This window comes from Mytilus californianus, unplaced genomic scaffold, assembly GCF_021869535.1.
Source record: "Mytilus californianus isolate M0D057914Y unplaced genomic scaffold, xbMytCali1.0.p SCAF_3, whole genome shotgun sequence".
Classification (NCBI taxonomy): Eukaryota; Metazoa; Mollusca; class Bivalvia; order Mytilida; family Mytilidae; genus Mytilus; species Mytilus californianus.
Window position 1 is genome coordinate 80,897,233 of NW_026262679.1, and position 26,615 is coordinate 80,923,847.

At 28.0% G+C, this 26,615-nt stretch overlaps 1 long non-coding RNA gene across 9 annotated transcripts; it reads right to left on the reverse strand.

The window, feature by feature from the left end:
• Positions 1–261: 261 nt before the first annotated feature.
• LOC127735177 (uncharacterized) lies at positions 262–26,615 on the reverse strand. Of its 9 annotated transcripts, none has more exons than XR_007998172.1 (10): positions 26,580–26,615; positions 6,040–6,122; positions 4,076–4,254; positions 3,508–3,744; positions 2,941–3,176; positions 2,366–2,601; positions 1,791–2,026; positions 1,224–1,459; positions 656–891; positions 262–324 (listed from the first exon to the last, which is right to left on the reverse strand). It is a non-coding gene; the product is annotated as an uncharacterized LOC127735177 (long non-coding RNA). The 9 variants fall into 9 exon arrangements; XR_007998169.1 differs by lacking the exon at positions 26,580–26,615 and adding an exon at positions 25,653–25,805; XR_007998168.1 differs by lacking the exon at positions 26,580–26,615 and adding an exon at positions 24,726–24,879.

Here is a 26,615-nt window from a genome sequence, read left to right on the forward strand (position 1 = left end):
TTGACTCCGTCAAGGCGAGACAAAAATGAGTAACAGAAGATGTGTTGTATACATCAATGTGACAACATCCCAACAACACAAAAATATGACATCCACAGAATTAATTAAAATCTTTAAAACATTTGGTCAAATTTTGGTACTGATATGAAAAAAACAAACTTCTGACCTCTTACATCTTCAAGGATAGAGCATATTTTATTTCCTATAAGCTTATTTTATGATGAAAATAAAACTTGTTTAAATAGAGGAATTATATACCTACTTAAATATTAGACATATTATAGCACCAAGTCTTACTCCCATCCATGAAAACACTGAAATCACCTAAAAAGGAATTAAAATTGACATAAATTATACATTTTACAAATCTTGTTGAAATTGCCAGCCTAATATTTTTAATGAGTAATCTCCAAATGAATGAAACAGTCTTGCCGTTTGTTGTACTAGTCTCCCCTTGAAGGAAAAATTCTCTCTGAATTTTACTTTTGTGATTTGAAAGCTTTATTCATGTTCCTGGAAACCATATATTGAATTGATAAATTATTTTTTTTGTGTGTTGTAAGTGTAGAAAAAAAGAAAACGGATGTTGCCTTCTGTATTTTTATCACATATTTTTAGAGAATATACAGAAATTGTATTGCCTAATTGTACTTACATTATTTCTTTAATGGCCACTCATCAGACTTGGAAGATGATCAATGTAATAATATTCCTTGGAGCTGCTGTCCTTGCTTCTTTATTTTTTTCATGGCAGAGCCTCTGAGTTAGCAATGAAGATCTATGTTACCATCTTGCTTGGAACTGCTATCTCTGCTGCTTTATTTTTTTTTTCACTCTGCATGCAGATGGAAATCAGATAGTTATTGTATATATGTACCGCTCAGAAATAACCTAAAAAGGAATTAAAATTGACATAAATTATACATTTTACAAATCTTGTTGAAATTGCCAGCCTAATATTTTCAATGAGTAATCTCCAAATGAATGAAACAGTCTTGCCGTTTGTTGTACTAGTCTCCCCTTGAAGGAAAAATTCTCTCTGAATTTTACTTATTGTGATTTGAAAGCTTTATTCATGTTCCTGGAAACCAATATTGAATTGATAAATTATTTTTTTTGTGTGTTGTAAGTGTGGAAAATAAGAAAACAGAGTGTTGCCTTCTGTATTTTTATCACATATTTTTAGAGAATATACAGAAATTGTATTGCCTAATTGTACTTACATTATTTCTTTAATGGCCACTCATCAGACTTGGAAGATGATCAATGTAATAATATTCCTTGGAGCTGCTGTCCTTGCTTCTTTATTTTTTTCATGGCAGAGCCTCTGAGTTAGCAATGAAGATCTATGTTACCATCTTGCTTGGAACTGCTATCTCTGCTGCTTTATTTTTTTTTTCACTCTGCATGCAGATGGAAATCAGATAGTTATTGTATATATGTACCGCTCAGAAATAACCTAAAAAGGAATTAAAATTGACATAAATTATACATTTTACAAATCTTGTTGAAATTGCCAGCCTAATATTTTCAATGAGTAATCTCCAAATGAATGAAACAGTCTTGCCGTTTGTTGTACTAGTCTCCCCTTGAAGGAAAAATTCTCTCTGAATTTTACTTTTTGTGATTTGAAAGCTTTATTCATGTTCCTGGAAACCAATATTGAATTGATAAATTATTTTTTTTGTGTGTTGTAAGTGTGGAAAAAAAGAAAACGGATGTTGCCTTCTGTATTTTTATCACATGTTTTTAGAGAATATACAGAAATTGTATTGCCTAATTGTACTTACATTATTTCTTTAATGGCCACTCATCAGACTTGGAAGATGATCAATGTAATAATATTCCTTGGAGCTGCTGTCCTTGCTTCTTTATTTTTTTCATGGCAGAGCCTCTGAGTTAGCAATGAAGATCTATGTTACCATCTTGCTTGGAACTGCTATCTCTGCTGCTTTATTTTTTTTTTCACTCTGCATGCAGATGGAAATCAGATAGTTATTGTATATATGTACCGCTCAGAAATAACCTAAAAAGGAATTAAAATTGACATAAATTATACATTTTACAAATCTTGTTGAAATTGCCAGCCTAATATTTTTAATGAGTAATCTCCAAATGAATGAAACAGTCTTGCCGTTTGTTGTAAAAAATGTACTAGTCTCCCCTTGAAGGAAAAATTCTCTCTGAATTTTACTTTTGTGATTTGAAATCTTTATTCATGTTCCTGGAAACCATATTGAATTGATAAATTATTTTTTTTGTTGTGTTGTAAGTGTGGAAAAAAAGAAAACCGATGTTGCCTTCTGTATTTTTATCACATATTTTTAGAGAATATACAGAAATTGTATTGCCTAATTGTAATTACATTATTTCTTTAATGGCCACTCATCAGACTTGGAAGATGATCAATGTAATAATATTCCTTGGAGCTGCTGTCCTTGCTTCTTTATTTTTTTCATGGCAGAGCCTCTGAGTTAGCAATGAAGATCTATGTTACCATCTTGCTTGGAACTGCTATCTCTGCTGCTTTATTTTTTTTTTCACTCTGCATGCAGATGGAAATCAGATAGTTATTGTATATATGTACCGCTCAGAAATAACCTAAAAAGGAATTAAAATTGACATAAATTATACATTTTACAAATCTTGTTGAAATTGCCAGCCTAATATTTTTAATGAGTAATCTCCAAATGAATGAAACAGTCTTGCCGTTTGTTGTAAAAAATGTACTAGTCTCCCCTTGAAGGAAAAATTCTCTCTGAATTTTACTTTTGTGATTTGAAATCTTTATTCATGTTCCTGGAAACCATATTGAATTGATAAATTATTTTTTTTGTTGTGTTGTAAGTGTGGAAAAAAAGAAAACCGATGTTGCCTTCTGTATTTTTATCACATATTTTTAGAGAATATACAGAAATTGTATTGCCTAATTGTAATTACATTATTTCTTTAATGGCCACTCATCAGACTTGGAAGATGATCAATGTAATAATATTCCTTGGAGCTGCTGTCCTTGCTTCTTTATTTTTTTCATGGCAGAGCCTCTGAGTTAGCAATGAAGATCTATGTTACCATCTTGCTTGGAACTGCTATCTCTGCTGCTTTATTTTTTTTTTCACTCTGCATGCAGATGGAAATCAGATAGTTATTGTATATATGTACCGCTCAGAAATAACCTAAAAAGGAATTAAAATTGACATAAATTATACATTTTACAAATCTTGTTGAAATTGCCAGCCTAATATTTTCAATGAGTAATCTCCAAATGAATGAAACAGTCTTGCCGTTTGTTGTACTAGTCTCCCCTTGAAGGAAAAATTCTCTCTGAATTTTACTTTTTGTGATTTGAAAGCTTTATTCATGTTCCTGGAAACCAATATTGAATTGATAAATTATTTTTTTTGTGTGTTGTAAGTGTGGAAAATAAGAAAACGGATGTTGCCTTCTGTATTTTTATCACATATTTTTAGAGAATATACAGAAATTGTATTGCCTAATTGTACTTACATTATTTCTTTAATGGCCACTCATCAGACTTGGAAGATGATCAATGTAATAATATTCCTTGGAGCTGCTGTCCTTGCTTCTTTATTTTTTTCATGGCAGAGCCTCTGAGTTAGCAATGAAGATCTATGTTACCATCTTGCTTGGAACTGCTATCTCTGCTGCTTTATTTTTTTTTTTCACTCTGTATGCAGATGGAAATCAGATAGTTATTGTATATATGTACCGCTCAGAAATAACCTAAAAAGGAATTAAAATTGACATAAATTATACATTTTACAAATCTTGTTGAAATTGCCAGCCTAATATTTTCAATGAGTAATCTCCAAATGAATGAAACAGTCTTGCCGTTTGTTGTACTAGTCTCCCCTTGAAGGAAAAATTCTCTCTGAATTTTACTTATTGTGATTTGAAAGCTTTATTCATGTTCCTGGAAACCAATATTGAATTGATAAATTATTTTTTTTGTGTGTTGTAAGTGTGGAAAATAAGAAAACGGATGTTGCCTTCTGTATTTTTATCACATATTTTTAGAGAATATACAGAAATTGTATTGCCTAATTGTACTTACATTATTTCTTTAATGGCCACTCATCAGACTTGGAAGATGATCAATGTAATAATCTTCCTTGGAGCTGCTGTCCTTGCCTCTTTATTTTTTTCATGGCAGAGCCTCTGAGTTAGCAATGAGATCTATGTTACCATCTTGCTTGGAACTGCTATCCCTGGTGCTTTATTTTTTTTTTCACTCTGCATGTAGATGGAAATCAGATAGTCATTGTATATATGTACCACTCAGAAACGTGTCCATCCCCCCAAACGTGTCTGATTCCCCCAAACGTGTCCATATGACGTCAATGAACTGCAAAATATGACTTGTTGCTAAAGGGCATCAAAACGTGTTCTGTTTATGAACGCCCCAACATATCCAGTCTATATGGAACCAAAGGTTTCTTTTAAAATTCCCAGAAACAACTTTTGAAGGAAGCCTGTCGTGCAATACCCTCATACATCATACAGATATTTAGGCATCATCGGAATATATTAGTACAAAATAATTCACTAAGTAAATGATGATTTACACTTTACAAAACTAGTTAATTGCATTTTCTGTGCAATTGTTTGCTCTAAATATGCTTGAAATATTTGCCACTGGCATTAAGCAATCAACGGTCAATAGTTAAATTAAGCTTGCAATAATGCTTAATATAAACAATGGGCATTGAACAAATTAATGCTAATAAATGACCACTGTATTAACAGTGAAGCACTGGGAAAACATGCAATATAAATTGTATGAGATTTCTTAATTATGAAGTACCTCCATCTGTTATTTAAAACAATGACAATTCTATTGATAAAAAATTAATAAAACCGCTGTAAGTAAAAATAGCTTTTTATTTTGTCATGCTTTTTCTTACAATGTGTCTCTGTGCACATTGTAATATATCTTGGATATTTGTCTATGCAGATTACTATATCTTTCCTCCAGATGTCCTTTGATAGCTGCTTAGATTTATTTTTAGAATCCAACCCAAACCCGACGTCTTCATCATTGTATTGCCGTAAAATTCACAGGAGACATATATAGTTTTGAGACGTTTTGGCGCTTTAAAGTGGACACGTTTAGGGGAGTGAAATCAGTCACGTTTGGGCAATTTAAGATTCTAAGGCCACGTTTGGGCGAAATGGACACGTTTGGGGTAATCTGACATGTTTTGGGGGAATGGACAAGTTTGGGAGTGTTACATATATATCATGATTTCTTCAACTACTCTTAAATATGTTCACCAAAGTTAAATTGAATCTTGAACAGTTTGTACATTTACAATTTAACTTTTTTAAATATTAATTTTGCACATATGCAGTTTTAGTTGTTATTTCTACAGGTCTTTGAAGCATTTCATATTATTGTTGATATATCAAAGGACAGATGGGCATCTCACATCATCCTTTGGGCTCTCAGTTAATTCTCATCTGTGTTTTTGGACATTTAAGAAATTTTATTGTCTGGATTTATAAACCAAATTATTTTTATTCCCCCAAGTATTCTGTTGTCTGGTCACTATCTTCAGTTCCAACTTGTTTGGCTGCCATATATAAAGCTATAGGGAGCCATGCTGTGTTCCTTTGAATTGAAAGGTGTGTCACGATCTTTGAAGTTTGCTCCTTATGAATGGCTAATAAACTTTTAGGCCACAAACAGTCAAAATTTTTACACAGATGAGATGACTCCAAAAAAAAAATAAAATAAAACTTTTTCGACAAATTGCACAGACTGTAAGCTTACATGATTTTACTTCTTTCAGTCTTTCTTACATCACAGAGTACTAGAATGTCCTACCACAGAGTAGGTTACCTATTGAAAAGTTTTATACTCTGGAGTCAATCGGTAACATAAAAATAGATTATAACAATACATTTTTATTAAAGAATGTATCATTAGAATATTAATTTGAAAGCTATAAATATTAAACCCAGTTGTAATTAAAAAACCAAGCAATTTTCCCAAGGGGAAACTGATTTTATCATTACCTAACAAGGTTTAACCTAACTCATCTTCATCTTCTATGTACAATGGAACCATCTTCAAGCTGTACCACTGAAACTTCTCAGGCCTGCATTTGTAACAAAAACAAAAATTATAAATGAGTGATGTGTTGGATAACTTCTGGCACAAGTAATTTACCAATAATTCAGAAACACTTTTGCAAGGTTTTATTAATCTGAATAATGAGACAGGTTGCAATAATAAGAAACTCCAATTCTGATATCTGTATGAAGAATTTCCTGAAATTCAATAAAATAATCTTACTTTTAGTCCATTATGTAAAAATAGCAATAATAAATGCACACATGATGTACAGTAGTTGTTTATGTAAATCATACATGTTTCTCGTTTCTCGTTTTTACATAGATTAGACCGTTGGTTTTCCTGTTTGAAAGGTTTTACACTAGTAATTTTTGGGGCCCTTTATAGCTTGCTGTTTGGTGTGAGCCGATGCTCCGTGTTGAAGGCCGTACCTTGACCTATAATGGTTTACTTTGATAAATTGTTACTTGGATGGAGAGTTGTCTCATTGACACTCATACCACATCTTCCTATATCTATACACAATAATTTCTGATTTAACAGTAGTTTGCTTTGGTAAGAGAAACACAAAAGTATGAATTTGTGATGTGTATACATTGTAGGATATCTTTATATATATAACTGCTGGTACATCTTTATTTGACTTCAGTATTGAAGATTTTTTAATAATATAATCATTATATCAAATTAATGTGCGTGTCAAATTATAAGAAGTTGGTGTCTAACCAAAACATCTGATGTATACATTTATGTAGATATCAAAATTGACAATCGGAAACTTTACTTTTCGTTCAGGTGAGACTTTTAGAGAAAGGGTTTCCAAATTGTCAATGTTAAGAGACTATTTGCTGTAATAATTAATTCAGAAATTAATGTGATGCATGTTTTAATTCAAATCGTAAATTTGAGAACAAGTATACTTTCTTATTAAAATATATTTCATTAGAGTACTAATTTGTAATAAATTTTCAAGCTGTTTCTCCAGGGAAAACTGATTTTATTACCTTACAACTTATTAACAGTTTAAGTACAATTGTAATGACAAAATACCTACATCATCATCTAGCCATCAAGACATCTTCAATTTAATCGTCTCCAGGTTTAGGACTGTATTTTCTTCTTCTCTCTGGGCTGCCGTCTATCTGCAATACATATTCAAATTATTTTAATATCTATAGGACAACTATTAATAAATAAAAAAAAATATACTTACTTTCCGATTCATACTTTACCTGTTCCGAAGTAAATATCCTGGGGCTGGTATCTGAAACAAAAACAAAATAAGTTCAAAAATATTGAACCAAATATAAAACTTAAAACATTTGCTACTTTAATTTTTTTTTCTTTCAAAATATCTATATAGAAAAACTGGCATTAATGGCAGCCATCATCATTGGTCAATTGCTCTTTTTGACTATATATCATTCACTTATTTTCATTTTAAATCTATATTTCAATCAGTAATGAAGATGGTTAAATGATATAATCATTATTTCCGAAATTAATGTTCCTGTCAAATAACAGAAGTTGGTGGCTGAACAAAACAATCTGATGTATACATTTTGAACAGAAATGATTAAAACTGAACTGAATTTCAAACAATCTAAATCAAGTCATATTTTCCAAATTACTTTAAAAAAATCGACAAAATATGTAGATATCCAAATTGACAATCTGAAACTTTACTTTCGTTCAGGTGAGACTATTAGAGAAAGGGTTTCCAAATTGTCAATGTTAAGAGACTATTTGCTGTTATAATTAATTCAGAAATTAATGTGATGCATGTTTTAATTCAAATCCTAAATTGGAATACAAGTATACTTTTTTATTAAAATATATTTCATTAGAGTATAAATTTGAAAAAGAAAATTTCGACTAATTTGTAATAAATTTTCAAGCTGTTTCTCCAGGGAAAACTGATTTTATTACCTTAAAACTTATTAACAGTTTAAGTACAATTGTAATGACAAAATACCTACATCATCATCTAGCCATCAAGACATCTTCAATTTAATCGTCTCCAGGTTTAGGACTGTATTTTCTTCTTCTCTCTAGGCTGCCGTCTATCTGCAATACATATTCAAATTATTTTAATATCTATAGGACAACTATTAATAAATAAAAAAAAAATATACTTACTTTCCGATTCATACTTTACCTGTTCCGACGTAAATATCCTGGGGCTGGTATCTGAAACAAAAACAAAATAAGTTCAAAAATATTGAACCAAATATAAAACTTAAAACATTTGCTACTTTAATTTTTTTTTCTTTCAAAATATCTATATAGAAAAACTGGCAATAATGGCAGCCATCATCATTGGTCAATTGCTCTTTTTGACTATATATCATTCACTTATTTTCATTTTAAATCTATATTTCAATCAGTAATGAAGATGGTTAAATGATATAATCATTATTTCCGAAATTAATGTTCCTGTCAAATAACAGAAGTTGGTGGCTAACCAAAACAATCTGATGTATACATTTTGAACAGAAATGATTAAAATTGAACTGAATTTCAAACAATCTAAATCAAGTCATATTTTCCAAATTACTTTAAAAAAAATCTACTGAATATGTAGATATCCAAATTGACAATCTGAAACTTTACTTTCGTTCAGGTGAGACTATTAGAGAAAGGGTTTCCAAATTGTCAATGTTAAGAGACTATTTGCTGTTATAATTAATTCAGAAATTAATGTGATGCATGTTTTAATTCAAATCCTAAATTGGAATACAAGTATACTTTTTTATTAAAATATATTTCATTAGAGTATAAATTTGAAAAAGAAAATTTCGACTAATTTGTAATAAATTTTCAAGCTGTTTCTCCAGTAAAACTGATTTTATTACCTTAAAACTTATTAACAGTTTAAGTACAATTGTAATGACAAAATACCTACATCATCATCTAGCCATCAAGACATCTTCAATTTAATCGTCTCCAGGTTTAGGACTGTATTTTCTTCTTCTCTCTGGGCTGCCGTCTATCTGCAATACATATTCAAATTATTTTAATATCTATAGGACAACTATTAATAAATAAAAAAAAAATATACTTACTTTCCGATTCATACTTTACCTGTTCCGACGTAAATATCCTGGGGCTGGTATCTGAAACAAAAACAAAATAAGTTCAAAAATATTGAACCAAATATAAAACTTAAAACATTTGCTACTTTAATTTTTTTTTCTTTCAAAATATCTATATAGAAAAACTGGCATTAATGGCAGCCATCATCATTGGTCAATTGCTCTTTTTGACTATATATCATTCACTTATTTTCATTTTCAATCAGTAATGAAGATGGTTAAATGATATAATCATTATTTCCGAAATTAATGTTCCTGTCAAATAACAGAAGTTGGTGGCTAACCAAAACAATCTGATGTATACATTTTGAACAGAAATGATTAAAATTGAACTGAATTTCAAACAATCTAAATCAAGTCATATTTTCCAAATTACTTTAAAAAAAATCTACTGAATATGTAGATATCCAAATTGACAATCTGAAACTTTACTTTCGTTCAGGTGAGACTATTAGAGAAAGGGTTTCCAAATTGTCAATGTTAAGAGACTATTTGCTGTTATAATTAATTCAGAAATTAATGTGATGCATGTTTTAATTCAAATCCTAAATTGGAATACAAGTATACTTTTTTATTAAAATATATTTCATTAGAGTATAAATTTGAAAAAGAAAATTTCGACTAATTTGTAATAAATTTTCAAGCTGTTTCTCCAGGGAAAACTGATTTTATTACCTTAAAACTTATTAACAGTTTAAGTACAATTGTAATGACAAAATACCTACATCATCATCTAGCCATCAAGACATCTTCAATTTAATCGTCTCCAGGTTTAGGACTGTATTTTCTTCTTCTCTCTGGGCTGCCGTCTATCTGCAATACATATTCAAATTATTTTAATATCTATAGGACAACTATTAATAAATAAAAAAAAAATATACTTACTTTCCGATTCATACTTTACCTGTTCCGACGTAAATATCCTGGGGCTGGTATCTGAAACAAAAACAAAATAAGTTCAAAAATATTGAACCAAATATAAAACTTAAAACATTTGCTACTTTAATTTTTTTTTCTTTCAAAATATCTATATAGAAAAACTGGCATTAATGGCAGCCATCATCATTGGTCAATTGCTCTTTTTGACTATATATCATTCACTTATTTTCATTTTAAATCTATATTTCAATCAGTAATGAAGATGGTTAAATGATATAATCATTATTTCCGAAATTAATGTTCCTGTCAAATAACAGAAGTTGGTGGCTGAACAAAACAATCTGATGTATACATTTTGAACAGAAATGATTAAAATTGAACTGAATTTCAAACAATCTAAATCAAGTCATATTTTCCAAATTACTTTAAAAAAATCTACTGAATATGTAGATATCCAAATTGACAATCGGAAACTTTACTTTCGTTCAGGTGAGACTATTAGAGAAAGGGTTTCTAAATTGTCAATGTTAAGAGACTATTTCCTGTAATAATTAATTCAGAAATTAATGTGATGCATGTTTTAATTCAAATCCTAAATTGGAATACAAGTATACTTTTTTATTAAAATATATTTCATTAGAGTATAAATTTGAAAAAGAAAATTTCGACTAATTTGTAATAAATTTTCAAGCTGTTTCTCCAGGGAAAACTGATTTTATTACCTTAAAACTTATTAACAGTTTAAGTACAATTGTAATGACAAAATACCTACATCATCATCTAGCCATCAAGACATCTTCAATTTAATCGTCTCCAGGTTTAGGACTGTATTTTCTTCTTCTCTCTGGGCTGCCGTCTATCTGCAATACATATTCAAATTATTTTAATATCTATAGGATAACTATTAATAAATAAAAAAAAAAATATACTTACATTCCGATTCATACTTTACCTGTTCCGACGTAAATATCCTGGGGCTGGTATCTGAAACAAAAACAAAATAAGTTCAAAAATATTGAACCAAATATAAAACTTAAAACATTTGCTACTTTAATTTTTTTTCCTTTCAAAATATCTATATAGAAAAACTGGCATTAATGGCAGCCATCATCATTGGTCAATTGCTCTTTTTGACTATATATATCATTCACTTATTTTCATTTTAAATCTATATTTCAATCAGTGATGTAGATGGTTTAATGATATAATCATTATTTCCGAAATTAATGTTCCTGTCAAATTATCAGAACATGGTGGCTAAACAAAACAATCTGATGTATACATTTTGAACAGAAATGATTAAAATTGAACTGAATTTCAAACAATCTAAATCAAGTCATATTTTCCAAATTACTTTAAAAAAATCGACTAAATATGTAGATATCCAAATTGACAATCGGAAACTTTACTTTCGTTCAGGTGAGACTATTAGAGAAAGGGTTTCCAAATTGTCAATGTTAAGAGACTATTTGCTGTTATAATTAATTCAGAAATTAATGTGATGCATGTTTTAATTCAAATCCTAAATTGGAATACAAGTATACTTTTTTATTAAAATATATTTCATTAGAGTATAAATTTGAAAAAGAAAATTTCGACTAATTTGTAATAAATTTTCAAGCTGTTTCTCCAGGGAAAACTGATTTTATTACCTTAAAACTTATTAACAGTTTAAGTACAATTGTAATGACAAAATACCTACATCATCATCTAGCCATCAAGACATCTTCAATTTAATCGTCTCCAGGTTTAGGACTGTATTTTCTTCTTCTCTCTGGGCTGCCGTCTATCTGCAATACATATTCAAATTATTTTAATATCTATAGGACAACTATTAATAAATAAAAAAAAAATATACTTACTTTCCGATTCATACTTTACCTGTTCCGACGTAAATATCCTGGGGCTGGTATCTGAAACAAAAACAAAATAAGTTCAAAAATATTGAACCAAATATAAAACTTAAAACATTTGCTACTTTAATTTTTTTTTCTTTCAAAATATCTATATAGAAAAACTGGCATTAATGGCAGCCATCATCATTGGTCAATTGCTCTTTTTGACTATATATCATTCACTTATTTTCATTTTAAATCTATATTTCAATCAGTAATGAAGATGGTTAAATGATATAATCATTATTTCCGAAATTAATGTTCCTGTCAAATTATCAGAACATGGTGGCTAAACAAAACAATCTGATGTATACATTTTGAACAGAAATGATTAAAATTGAACTGAATTTCAAACAATCTAAATCAAGTCATATTTTCCAAATTACTTTAAAAAAATCGACTAAATATGTAGATATCCAAATTGACAATCTGAAACTTTACTTTCGTTCAGGTGAGACTATTAGAGAAAGGGTTTCCAAATTGTCAATGTTAAGAGACTATTTGCTGTTATAATTAATTCAGAAATTAATGTGATGCATGTTTTAATTCAAATCCTAAATTGGAATACAAGTATACTTTTTTATTAAAATATATTTCATTAGAGTATAAATTTGAAAAAGAAAATTTCGACTAATTTGTAATAAATTTTCAAGCTGTTTCTCCAGGGAAAACTGATTTTATTACCTTAAAACTTATTAACAGTTTAAGTACAATTGTAATGACAAAATACCTACATCATCATCTAGCCATCAAGACATCTTCAATTTAATCGTCTCCAGGTTTAGGACTGTATTTTCTTCTTCTCTCTGGGCTGCCGTCTATCTGCAATACATATTCAAATTATTTTAATATCTATAGGACAACTATTAATAAATAAAAAAAAAATATACTTACTTTCCGATTCATACTTTACCTGTTCCGACGTAAATATCCTGGGGCTGGTATCTGAAACAAAAACAAAATAAGTTCAAAAATATTGAACCAAATATAAAACTTAAAACATTTGCTACTTTAATTTTTTTTTCTTTCAAAATATCTATATAGAAAAACTGGCATTAATGGCAGCCATCATCATTGGTCAATTGCTCTTTTTGACTATATATCATTCACTTATTTTCATTTTCAATCAGTAATGAAGATGGTTAAATGATATAATCATTATTTCCGAAATTAATGTTCCTGTCAAATAACAGAAGTTGGTGGCTAACCAAAACAATCTGATGTATACATTTTGAACAGAAATGATTAAAATTGAACTGAATTTCAAACAATCTAAATCAAGTCATATTTTCCAAATTACTTTAAAAAAAATCTACTGAATATGTAGATATCCAAATTGACAATCTGAAACTTTACTTTCGTTCAGGTGAGACTATTAGAGAAAGGGTTTCCAAATTGTCAATGTTAAGAGACTATTTGCTGTTATAATTAATTCAGAAATTAATGTGATGCATGTTTTAATTCAAATCCTAAATTGGAATACAAGTATACTTTTTTATTAAAATATATTTCATTAGAGTATAAATTTGAAAAAGAAAATTTCGACTAATTTGTAATAAATTTTCAAGCTGTTTCTCCAGGGAAAACTGATTTTATTACCTTAAAACTTATTAACAGTTTAAGTACAATTGTAATGACAAAATACCTACATCATCATCTAGCCATCAAGACATCTTCAATTTAATCGTCTCCAGGTTTAGGACTGTATTTTCTTCTTCTCTCTGGGCTGCCGTCTATCTGCAATACATATTCAAATTATTTTAATATCTATAGGACAACTATTAATAAATAAAAAAAAAATATACTTACTTTCCGATTCATACTTTACCTGTTCCGACGTAAATATCCTGGGGCTGGTATCTGAAACAAAAACAAAATAAGTTCAAAAATATTGAACCAAATATAAAACTTAAAACATTTGCTACTTTAATTTTTTTTTCTTTCAAAATATCTATATAGAAAAACTGGCATTAATGGCAGCCATCATCATTGGTCAATTGCTCTTTTTGACTATATATCATTCACTTATTTTCATTTTAAATCTATATTTCAATCAGTAATGAAGATGGTTAAATGATATAATCATTATTTCCGAAATTAATGTTCCTGTCAAATAACAGAAGTTGGTGGCTGAACAAAACAATCTGATGTATACATTTTGAACAGAAATGATTAAAATTGAACTGAATTTCAAACAATCTAAATCAAGTCATATTTTCCAAATTACTTTAAAAAAATCTACTGAATATGTAGATATCCAAATTGACAATCGGAAACTTTACTTTCGTTCAGGTGAGACTATTAGAGAAAGGGTTTCTAAATTGTCAATGTTAAGAGACTATTTCCTGTAATAATTAATTCAGAAATTAATGTGATGCATGTTTTAATTCAAATCCTAAATTGGAATACAAGTATACTTTTTTATTAAAATATATTTCATTAGAGTATAAATTTGAAAAAGAAAATTTCGACTAATTTGTAATAAATTTTCAAGCTGTTTCTCCAGGGAAAACTGATTTTATTACCTTAAAACTTATTAACAGTTTAAGTACAATTGTAATGACAAAATACCTACATCATCATCTAGCCATCAAGACATCTTCAATTTAATCGTCTCCAGGTTTAGGACTGTATTTTCTTCTTCTCTCTGGGCTGCCGTCTATCTGCAATACATATTCAAATTATTTTAATATCTATAGGATAACTATTAATAAATAAAAAAAAAAATATACTTACATTCCGATTCATACTTTACCTGTTCCGACGTAAATATCCTGGGGCTGGTATCTGAAACAAAAACAAAATAAGTTCAAAAATATTGAACCAAATATAAAACTTAAAACATTTGCTACTTTAATTTTTTTTCCTTTCAAAATATCTATATAGAAAAACTGGCATTAATGGCAGCCATCATCATTGGTCAATTGCTCTTTTTGACTATATATATCATTCACTTATTTTCATTTTAAATCTATATTTCAATCAGTGATGTAGATGGTTTAATGATATAATCATTATTTCCGAAATTAATGTTCCTGTCAAATTATCAGAACATGGTGGCTAAACAAAACAATCTGATGTATACATTTTGAACAGAAATGATTAAAATTCAACTGAATTTCAAACAATCTAAATCAAGTCATATTTTCCAAATTACTTTAAAAAAATCGACTAAATATGTAGATATCCAAATTGACAATCGGAAACTTTACTTTCGTTCAGGTGAGACTATTAGAGAAAGGGTTTCCAAATTGTCAATGTTAAGAGACTATTTGCTGTTATAATTAATTCAGAAATTAATGTGATGCATGTTTTAATTCAAATCCTAAATTGGAATACAAGTATACTTTTTTATTAAAATATATTTCATTAGAGTATAAATTTGAAAAAGAAAATTTCGACTAATTTGTAATAAATTTTCAAGCTGTTTCTCCAGGGAAAACTGATTTTATTACCTTAAAACTTATTAACAGTTTAAGTACAATTGTAATGACAAAATACCTACATCATCATCTAGCCATCAAGACATCTTCAATTTAATCGTCTCCAGGTTTAGGACTGTATTTTCTTCTTCTCTCTGGGCTGCCGTCTATCTGCAATACATATTCAAATTATTTTAATATCTATAGGACAACTATTAATAAATAAAAAAAAAATATACTTACTTTCCGATTCATACTTTACCTGTTCCGACGTAAATATCCTGGGGCTGGTATCTGAAACAAAAACAAAATAAGTTCAAAAATATTGAACCAAATATAAAACTTAAAACATTTGCTACTTTAATTTTTTTTTCTTTCAAAATATCTATATAGAAAAACTGGCATTAATGGCAGCCATCATCATTGGTCAATTGCTCTTTTTGACTATATATCATTCACTTATTTTCATTTTAAATCTATATTTCAATCAGTAATGAAGATGGTTAAATGATATAATCATTATTTCCGAAATTAATGTTCCTGTCAAATTATCAGAACATGGTGGCTAAACAAAACAATCTGATGTATACATTTTGAACAGAAATGATTAAAATTGAACTGAATTTCAAACAATCTAAATCAAGTCATATTTTCCAAATTACTTTAAAAAAATCGACTAAATATGTAGATATCCAAATTGACAATCTGAAACTTTACTTTCGTTCAGGTGAGACTATTAGAGAAAGGGTTTCCAAATTGTCAATGTTAAGAGACTATTTGCTGTTATAATTAATTCAGAAATTAATGTGATGCATGTTTTAATTCAAATCCTAAATTGGAATACAAGTATACTTTTTTATTAAAATATATTTCATTAGAGTATATATTTGAAAAAGAAAATTTCGACTAATTTGTAATAAATTTTCAAGCTGTTTCTCCAGGGAAAACTGATTTTATTACCTTAAAACTTATTAACAGTTTAAGTACAATTGTAATGACAAAATACCTACATCATCATCTAGCCATCAAGACATCTTCAATTTAATCGTCTCCAGGTTTAGGACTGTATTTTCTTCTTCTCTCTGGGCTGCCGTCTATCTGCAATACATATTCAAATTATTTTAATATCTATAGGACAACTATTAATAAATAAAAAAAAAATATACTTACTTTCCGATTCATACTTTACCTGTTCCGACGTAAATATCCTGGGGCTGGTATCTGAAACAAAAACAAAATAAGTTCAAAAATATTGAACCAAATATAAAACTTAAAACATTTGCTACTTTAATTTTTTTTTCTTTCAAAATATCTATATAGAAAAACTGGCATTAATGGCAGCCATCATCATTGGTCAATTGCTCTTTTTGACTATATATCATTCACTTATTTTCATTTTAAATCTATATTTCAATCAGTAATGAAGATGGTTAAATGATATAATCATTATTTCCGAAATTAATGTTCCTGTCAAATTATCAGAACATGGTGGCTAAACAAAACAATCTGATGTATACATTTTGAACAGAAATGATTAAAATTGAACTGAATTTCAAACAATCTAAATCAAGTCATATTTTCCAAATTACTTTAAAAAAATCTACTGAATATGTAGATATCCAAATTGACAATCGGAAACTTTACTTTCGTTCAGGTGAGACTATTAGAGAAAGGGTTTCAAAATTGTCAATGTTAAGAGACTATTTGCTGTTATAATTAATTCAGAAATTAATGTGATGCATGTTTTAATTCAAATCCTAAATTGGAATACAAGTATACTTTTTTATTAAAATATATTTCATTAGAGTATAAATTTGAAAAAGAAAATTTCGACTAATTTGTAATAAATTTTCAAGCTGTTTCTCCAGTAAAACTGATTTTATTACCTTAAAACTTATTAACAGTTTAAGTACAATTGTAATGACAAAATACCTACATCATCATCTAGCCATCAAGACATCTTCAATTTAATCGTCTCCAGGTTTAGGACTGTATTTTCTTCTTCTCTCTGGGCTGCCGTCTATCTGCAATACATATTCAAATTATTTTAATATCTATAGGACAACTATTAATAAATAAAAAAAAAATATACTTACTTTCCGATTCATACTTTACCTGTTCCGACGTAAATATCCTGGGGCTGGTATCTGAAACAAAAACAAAATAAGTTCAAAAATATTGAACCAAATATAAAACTTAAAACATTTGCTACTTTAATTTTTTTTTCTTTCAAAATATCTATATAGAAAAACTGGCATTAATGGCAGCCATCATCATTGGTCAATTGCTCTTTTTGACTATATATCATTCACTTATTTTCATTTTCAATCAGTAATGAAGATGGTTAAATGATATAATCATTATTTCCGAAATTAATGTTCCTGTCAAATAACAGAAGTTGGTGGCTAACCAAAACAATCTGATGTATACATTTTGAACAGAAATGATTAAAATTGAACTGAATTTCAAACAATCTAAATCAAGTCATATTTTCCAAATTACTTTAAAAAAATCTACTGAATATGTAGATATCCAAATTGACAATCGGAAACTTTACTTTCGTTCAGGTGAGACTATTAGAGAAAGGGTTTCCAAATTGTCAATGTTAAGAGACTATTTGCTGTTATAATTAATTCAGAAATTAATGTGATGCATGTTTTAATTCAAATCCTAAATTGGAATACAAGTATACTTTTTTATTAAAATATATTTCATTAGAGTATAAATTTGAAAAAGAAAATTTCGACTAATTTGTAATAAATTTTCAAGCTGTTTCTCCAGTAAAACTGATTTTATTACCTTAAAACTTATTAACAGTTTAAGTACAATTGTAATGACAAAATACCTACATCATCATCTAGCCATCAAGACATCTTCAATTTAATCGTCTCCAGGTTTAGGACTGTATTTTCTTCTTCTCTCTGGGCTGCCGTCTATCTGCAATACATATTCAAATTATTTTAATATCTATAGGACAACTATTAATAAATAAAAAAAAAATATACTTACTTTCCGATTCATACTTTACCTGTTCCGACGTAAATATCCTGGGGCTGGTATCTGAAACAAAAACAAAATAAGTTCAAAAATATTGAACCAAATATAAAACTTAAAACATTTGCTACTTTAATTTTTTTTTCTTTCAAAATATCTATATAGAAAAACTGGCATTAATGGCAGCCATCATCATTGGTCAATTGCTCTTTTTGACTATATATCATTCACTTATTTTCATTTTAAATCTATATCTCAATCAGTGATGTAGATGGTTTAATGATATAATCATTATTTCCGAAATTAATGTTCCTGTCAAATTATCAGAACATGGTGGCTAAACAAAACAATCTGATGTATACATTTTGAACAGAAATGATTAAAATTCAACTGAATTTCAAACAATCTAAATCAAGTCATATTTTCCAAATTACTTTAAAAAAAATCTACTGAATATGTAGATATCCAAATTGACAATCTGAAACTTTACTTTCGTTCAGGTGAGACTATTAGAGAAAGGGTTTCCAAATTGTCAATGTTAAGAGACTATTTGCTGTTATAATTAATTCAGAAATTAATGTGATGCATGTTTTAATTCAAATCCTAAATTGGAATACAAGTATACTTTTTTATTAAAATATATTTCATTAGAGTATAAATTTGAAAAAGAAAATTTCGACTAATTTGTAATAAATTTTCAAGCTGTTTCTCCAGGGAAAACTGATTTTATTACCTTAAAACTTATTAACAGTTTAAGTACAATTGTAATGACAAAATACCTACATCATCATCTAGCCATCAAGACATCTTCAATTTAATCGTCTCCAGGTTTAGGACTGTATTTTCTTCTTCTCTCTGGGCTGCCGTCTATCTGCAATACATATTCAAATTATTTTAATATCTATAGGACAACTATTAATAAATAAAAAAAAAATATACTTACTTTCCGATTCATACTTTACCTGTTCCGACGTAAATATCCTGGGGCTGGTATCTGAAACAAAAACAAAATAAGTTCAAAAATATTGAACCAAATATAAAACTTAAAACATTTGCTACTTTAATTTTTTTTTCTTTCAAAATATCTATATAGAAAAACTGGCATTAATGGCAGCCATCATCATTGGTCAATTGCTCTTTTTGACTATATATCATTCACTTATTTTCATTTTAAATCTATATTTCAATCAGTGATGTAGATGGTTTAATGATATAATCATTATTTCCGAAATTAATGTTCCTGTCAAATTATCAGAACATGGTGGCTAAACAAAACAATCTGATGTATACATTTTGAACAGAAATGATTAAAATTCAACTGAATTTCAAACAATCTAAATCAAGTCATATTTTCCAAATTACTTTAAAAAAATCGACTAAATATGTAGATATCCAAATTGACAATCTGAAACTTTACTTTCGTTCAGGTGAGACTATTAGAGAAAGGGTTTCCAAATTGTCAATGTTAAGAGACTATTTGCTGTTATAATTAATTCAGAAATTAATGTGATGCATGTTTTAATTCAAATCCTAAATTGGAATACAAGTATACTTTTTTATTAAAATATATTTCATTAGAGTATAAATTTGAAAAAGAAAATTTCGACTAATTTGTAATAAATTTTCAAGCTGTTTCTCCAGGGAAAACTGATTTTATTACCTTAAAACTTATTAACAGTTTAAGTACAATTGTAATGACAAAATACCTACATCATCATCTAGCCATCAAGACATCTTCAATTTAATCGTCTCCAGGTTTAGGACTGTATTTTCTTCTTCTCTCTGGGCTGCCGTCTATCTGCAATACATATTCAAATTATTTTAATATCTATAGGACAACTATTAATAAATAAAAAAAAAATATACTTACTTTCCGATTCATACTTTACCTGTTCCGACGTAAATATCCTGGGGCTGGTATCTGAAACAAAAACAAAATAAGTTCAAAAATATTGAACCAAATATAAAACTTAAAACATTTGCTACTTTAATTTTTTTTTCTTTCAAAATATCTATATAGAAAAACTGGCATTAATGGCAGCCATCATCATTGGTCAATTGCTCTTTTTGACTATATATCATTCACTTATTTTCATTTTAAATCTATATTTCAATCAGTGATGTAGATGGTTTAATGATATAATCATTATTTCCGAAATTAATGTTCCTGTCAAATTATCAGAACATGGTGGCTAAACAAAACAATCTGATGTATACATTTTGAACAGAAATGATTAAAATTCAACTGAATTTCAAACAATCTAAATCAAGTCATATTTTCCAAATTACTTTAAAAAAATCTACTGAATATGTAGATATCCAAATTGACAATCGGAAACTTTACTTTCGTTCAGGTGAGACTATTAGAGAAAGGGTTTCCAAATTGTCAATGTTAAGAGACTATTTGCTGTTATAATTAATTCAGAAATTAATGTGATGCATGTTTTAATTCAAATCCTAAATTGGAATACAAGTATACTTTTTTATTAAAATATATTTCATTAGAGTATAAATTTGAAAAAGAAAATTTCGACTAATTTGTAATAAATTTTCAAGCTGTTTCTCCAGGGAAAACTGATTTTATTACCTTAAAACTTATTAACAGTTTAAGTACAATTGTAATGACAAAATACCTACATCATCATCTAGCCATCAAGACATCTTCAATTTAATCGTCTCCAGGTTTAGGACTGTATTTTCTTCTTCTCTCTGGGCTGCCGTCTATCTGCAACACATATTCAAATTATTTTAATATCTATAGGACAACTATTAATAAATAAAAAAAAAATATACTTACTTTCCGATTCATACTTTACCTGTTCCGACGTAAATATCCTGGGGCTGGTATCTGAAACAAAAACAAAATAAGTTCAAAAATATTGAACCAAATATAAAACTTAAAACATTTGCTACTTTAATTTTTTTTTCTTTCAAAATATCTATATAGAAAAACTGGCATTAATGGCAGCCATCATCATTGGTCAATTGCTCTTTTTGACTATATATCATTCACTTATTTTCATTTTAAATCTATATTTCAATCAGTGATGTAGATGGTTTAATGATATAATCATTATTTCCGAAATTAATGTTCCTGTCAAATTATCAGAACATGGTGGCTAAACAAAACAATCTGATGTATACATTTTGAACAGAAATGATTAAAATTCAACTGAATTTCAAACAATCTAAATCAAGTCATATTTTCCAAATTACTTTAAAAAAATCGACTAAATATGTAGATATCCAAATTGACAATCTGAAACTTTACTTTCGTTCAGGTGAGACTATTAGAGAAAGGGTTTCCAAATTGTCAATGTTAAGAGACTATTTGCTGTTATAATTAATTCAGAAATTAATGTGATGCATGTTTTAATTCAAATCCTAAATTGGAATACAAGTATACTTTTTTATTAAAATATATTTCATTAGAGTATAAATTTGAAAAAGAAAATTTCGACTAATTTGTAATAAATTTTCAAGCTGTTTCTCCAGGGAAAACTGATTTTATTACCTTAAAACTTATTAACAGTTTAAGTACAATTGTAATGACAAAATACCTACATCATCATCTAGCCATCAAGACATCTTCAATTTAATCGTCTCCAGGTTTAGGACTGTATTTTCTTCTTCTCTCTGGGCTGCCGTCTATCTGCAATACATATTCAAATTATTTTAATATCTATAGGACAACTATTAATAAATAAAAAAAAAATATACTTACTTTCCGATTCATACTTTACCTGTTCCGACGTAAATATCCTGGGGCTGGTATCTGAAACAAAAACAAAATAAGTTCAAAAATATTGAACCAAATATAAAACTTAAAACATTTGCTACTTTAATTTTTTTTTCTTTCAAAATATCTATATAGAAAAACTGGCATTAATGGCAGCCATCATCATTGGTCAATTGCTCTTTTTGACTATATATCATTCACTTATTTTCATTTTAAATCTATATTTCAATCAGTGATGTAGATGGTTTAATGATATAATCATTATTTCCGAAATTAATGTTCCTGTCAAATTATCAGAACATGGTGGCTAAACAAAACAATCTGATGTATACATTTTGAACAGAAATGATTAAAATTCAACTGAATTTCAAACAATCTAAATCAAGTCATATTTTCCAAATTACTTTAAAAAAATCGACTAAATATGTAGATATCCAAATTGACAATCGGAAACTTTACTTTCGTTCAGGTGAGACTATTAGAGAAAGGGTTTCCAAATTGTCAATGTTAAGAGACTATTTGCTGTTATAATTAATTCAGAAATTAATGTGATGCATGTTTTAATTCAAATCCTAAATTGGAATACAAGTATACTTTTTTATTAAAATATATTTCATTAGAGTATAAATTTGAAAAAGAAAATTTCGACTAATTTGTAATAAATTTTCAAGCTGTTTCTCCAGGGAAAACTGATTTTATTACCTTAAAACTTATTAACAGTTTAAGTACAATTGTAATGACAAAATACCTACATCATCATCTAGCCATCAAGACATCTTCAATTTAATCGTCTCCAGGTTTAGGACTGTATTTTCTTCTTCTCTCTGGGCTGCCGTCTATCTGCAATACATATTCAAATTATTTTAATATCTATAGGACAACTATTAATAAATAAAAAAAAAATATACTTACTTTCCGATTCATACTTTACCTGTTCCGACGTAAATATCCTGGGGCTGGTATCTGAAACAAAAACAAAATAAGTTCAAAAATATTGAACCAAATATAAAACTTAAAACATTTGCTACTTTAATTTTTTTTTCTTTCAAAATATCTATATAGAAAAACTGGCATTAATGGCAGCCATCATCATTGGTCAATTGCTCTTTTTGACTATATATCATTCACTTATTTTCATTTTAAATCTATATTTCAATCAGTAATGAAGATGGTTAAATGATATAATCATTATTTCCGAAATTAATGTTCCTGTCAAATAACAGAAGTTGGTGGCTAACCAAAACAATCTGATGTATACATTTTGAACAGAAATGATTAAAATTGAACTGAATTTCAAACAATCTAAATCAAGTCATATTTTCCAAATTACTTTAAAAAAATCGACTAAATATGTAGATATCCAAATTGACAATCTGAAACTTTACTTTCGTTCAGGTGAGACTATTAGAGAAAGGGTTTCCAAATTGTCAATGTTAAGAGACTATTTGCTGTTATAATTAATTCAGAAATTAATGTGATGCATGTTTTAATTCAAATCCTAAATTGGAATACAAGTATACTTTTTTATTAAAATATATTTCATTAGAGTATAAATTTGAAAAAGAAAATTTCGATTAATTTGTAATAAATTTTCAAGCTGTTTCTCCAGGGAAAACTGATTTTATTACCTTAAAACTTATTAACAGTTTAAGTACAATTGTAATGACAAAATACCTACATCATCATCTAGCCATCAAGACATCTTCAATTTAATCGTCTCCAGGTTTAGGACTGTATTTTCTTCTTCTCTCTGGGCTGCCGTCTATCTGCAATACATATTCAAATTATTTTAATATCTATAGGACAACTATTAATAAATAAAAAAAAAATATACTTACTTTCCGATTCATACTTTACCTGTTCCGACGTAAATATCCTGGGGCTGGTATCTGAAACAAAAACAAAATAAGTTCAAAAATATTGAACCAAATATAAAACTTAAAACATTTGCTACTTTAATTTTTTTTTCTTTCAAAATATCTATATAGAAAAACTGGCATTAATGGCAGCCATCATCATTGGTCAATTGCTCTTTTTGACTATATATCATTCACTTATTTTCATTTTAAATCTATATTTCAATCAGTAATGAAGATGGTTAAATGATATAATCATTATTTCCGAAATTAATGTTCCTGTCAAATAACAGAAGTTGGTGGCTAACCAAAACAATCTGATGTATACATTTTGAACAGAAATGATTAAAATTGAACTGAATTTCAAACAATCTAAATCAAGTCATATTTTCCAAATTACTTTAAAAAAATCTACTGAATATGTAGATATCCAAATTGACAATCGGAAACTTTACTTTCGTTCAGGTGAGACTATTAGAGAAAGGGTTTCCAAATTGTCAATGTTAAGAGACTATTTGCTGTTATAATTAATTCAGAAATTAATGTGATGCATGTTTTAATTCAAATCCTAAATTGGAATACAAGTATACTTTTTTATTAAAATATATTTCATTAGAGTATAAATTTGAAAAAGAAAATTTCGACTAATTTGTAATAAATTTTCAAGCTGTTTCTCCAGGGAAAACTGATTTTATTACCTTAAAACTTATTAACAGTTTAAGTACAATTGTAATGACAAAATACCTACATCATCATCTAGCCATCAAGACATCTTCAATTTAATCGTCTCCAGGTTTAGGACTGTATTTTCTTCTTCTCTCTGGGCTGCCGTCTATCTGCAATACATATTCAAATTATTTTAATATCTATAGGACAACTATTAATAAATAAAAAAAATATATACTTACTTTCCGATTCATACTTTACCTGTTCCGACGTAAATATCCTGGGGCTGGTATCTGAAACAAAAACAAAATAAGTTCAAAAATATTGAACCAAATATAAAACTTAAAACATTTGCTACTTTAATTTTTTTTTCTTTCAAAATATCTATATAGAAAAACTGGCATTAATGGCAGCCATCATCATTGGTCAATTGCTCTTTTTGACTATATATCATTCACTTATTTTCATTTTAAATCTATATTTCAATCAGTGATGTAGATGGTTTAATGATATAATCATTATTTCCGAAATTAATGTTCCTGTCAAATTATCAGAACATGGTGGCTAAACAAAACAATCTGATGTATACATTTTGAACAGAAATGATTAAAATTCAACTGAATTTCAAACAATCTAAATCAAGTCATATTTTCCAAATTACTTTAAAAAAATCGACTAAATATGTAGATATCCAAATTGACAATCTGAAACTTTACTTTCGTTCAGGTGAGACTATTAGAGAAAGGGTTTCCAAATTGTCAATGTTAAGAGACTATTTGCTGTTATAATTAATTCAGAAATTAATGTGATGCATGTTTTAATTCAAATCCTAAATTGGAATACAAGTATACTTTTTTATTAAAATATATTTCATTAGAGTATAAATTTGAAAAAGAAAATTTCGACTAATTTGTAATAAATTTTCAAGCTGTTTCTCCAGGGAAAACTGATTTTATTACCTTAAAACTTATTAACAGTTTAAGTACAATTGTAATGACAAAATACCTACATCATCATCTAGCCATCAAGACATCTTCAATTTAATCGTCTCCAGGTTTAGGACTGTATTTTCTTCTTCTCTCTGGGCTGCCGTCTATCTGCAATACATATTCAAATTATTTTAATATCTATAGGACAACTATTAATAAATAAAAAAAAAATATACTTACTTTCCGATTCATACTTTACCTGTTCCGACGTAAATATCCTGGGGCTGGTATCTGAAACAAAAACAAAATAAGTTCAAAAATATTGAACCAAATATAAAACTTAAAACATTTGCTACTTTAATTTTTTTTTCTTTCAAAATATCTATATAGAAAAACTGGCATTAATGGCAGCCATCATCATTGGTCAATTGCTCTTTTTGACTATATATCATTCACTTATTTTCATTTTAAATCTATATTTCAATCAGTGATGTAGATGGTTTAATGATATAATCATTATTTCCGAAATTAATGTTCCTGTCAAATTATCAGAACATGGTGGCTAAACAAAACAATCTGATGTATACATTTTGAACAGAAATGATTAAAATTGAACTGAATTTCAAACAATCTAAATCAAGTCATATTTTCCAAATTACTTTAAAAAAATCGACTAAATATGTAGATATCCAAATTGACAATCGGAAACTTTACTTTCGTTGAGGTGAGACTATTAGAGAAAGGGTTTCCAAATTGTCAATGTTAAGAGACTATTTGCTGTTATAATTAATTCAGAAATTAATGTGAAGCATGTTTAAATTCAAATCCTAAATTGGAATACAAGTATACTTTTTTATTAAAATATATTTCATTAGAGTATAAATTTGAAAAAGAAATTTTCAACTAATTTGTAATAAATTTTCAAGCTGTTTCTCCAGGGAAAACTGATTTTATTACCTTACAACTTATTAACAGTTTAAGTACAATTGTAAGGACAAAATACCTACATCATCATCTAGCCATCAAGACATCTTCAATTTAAT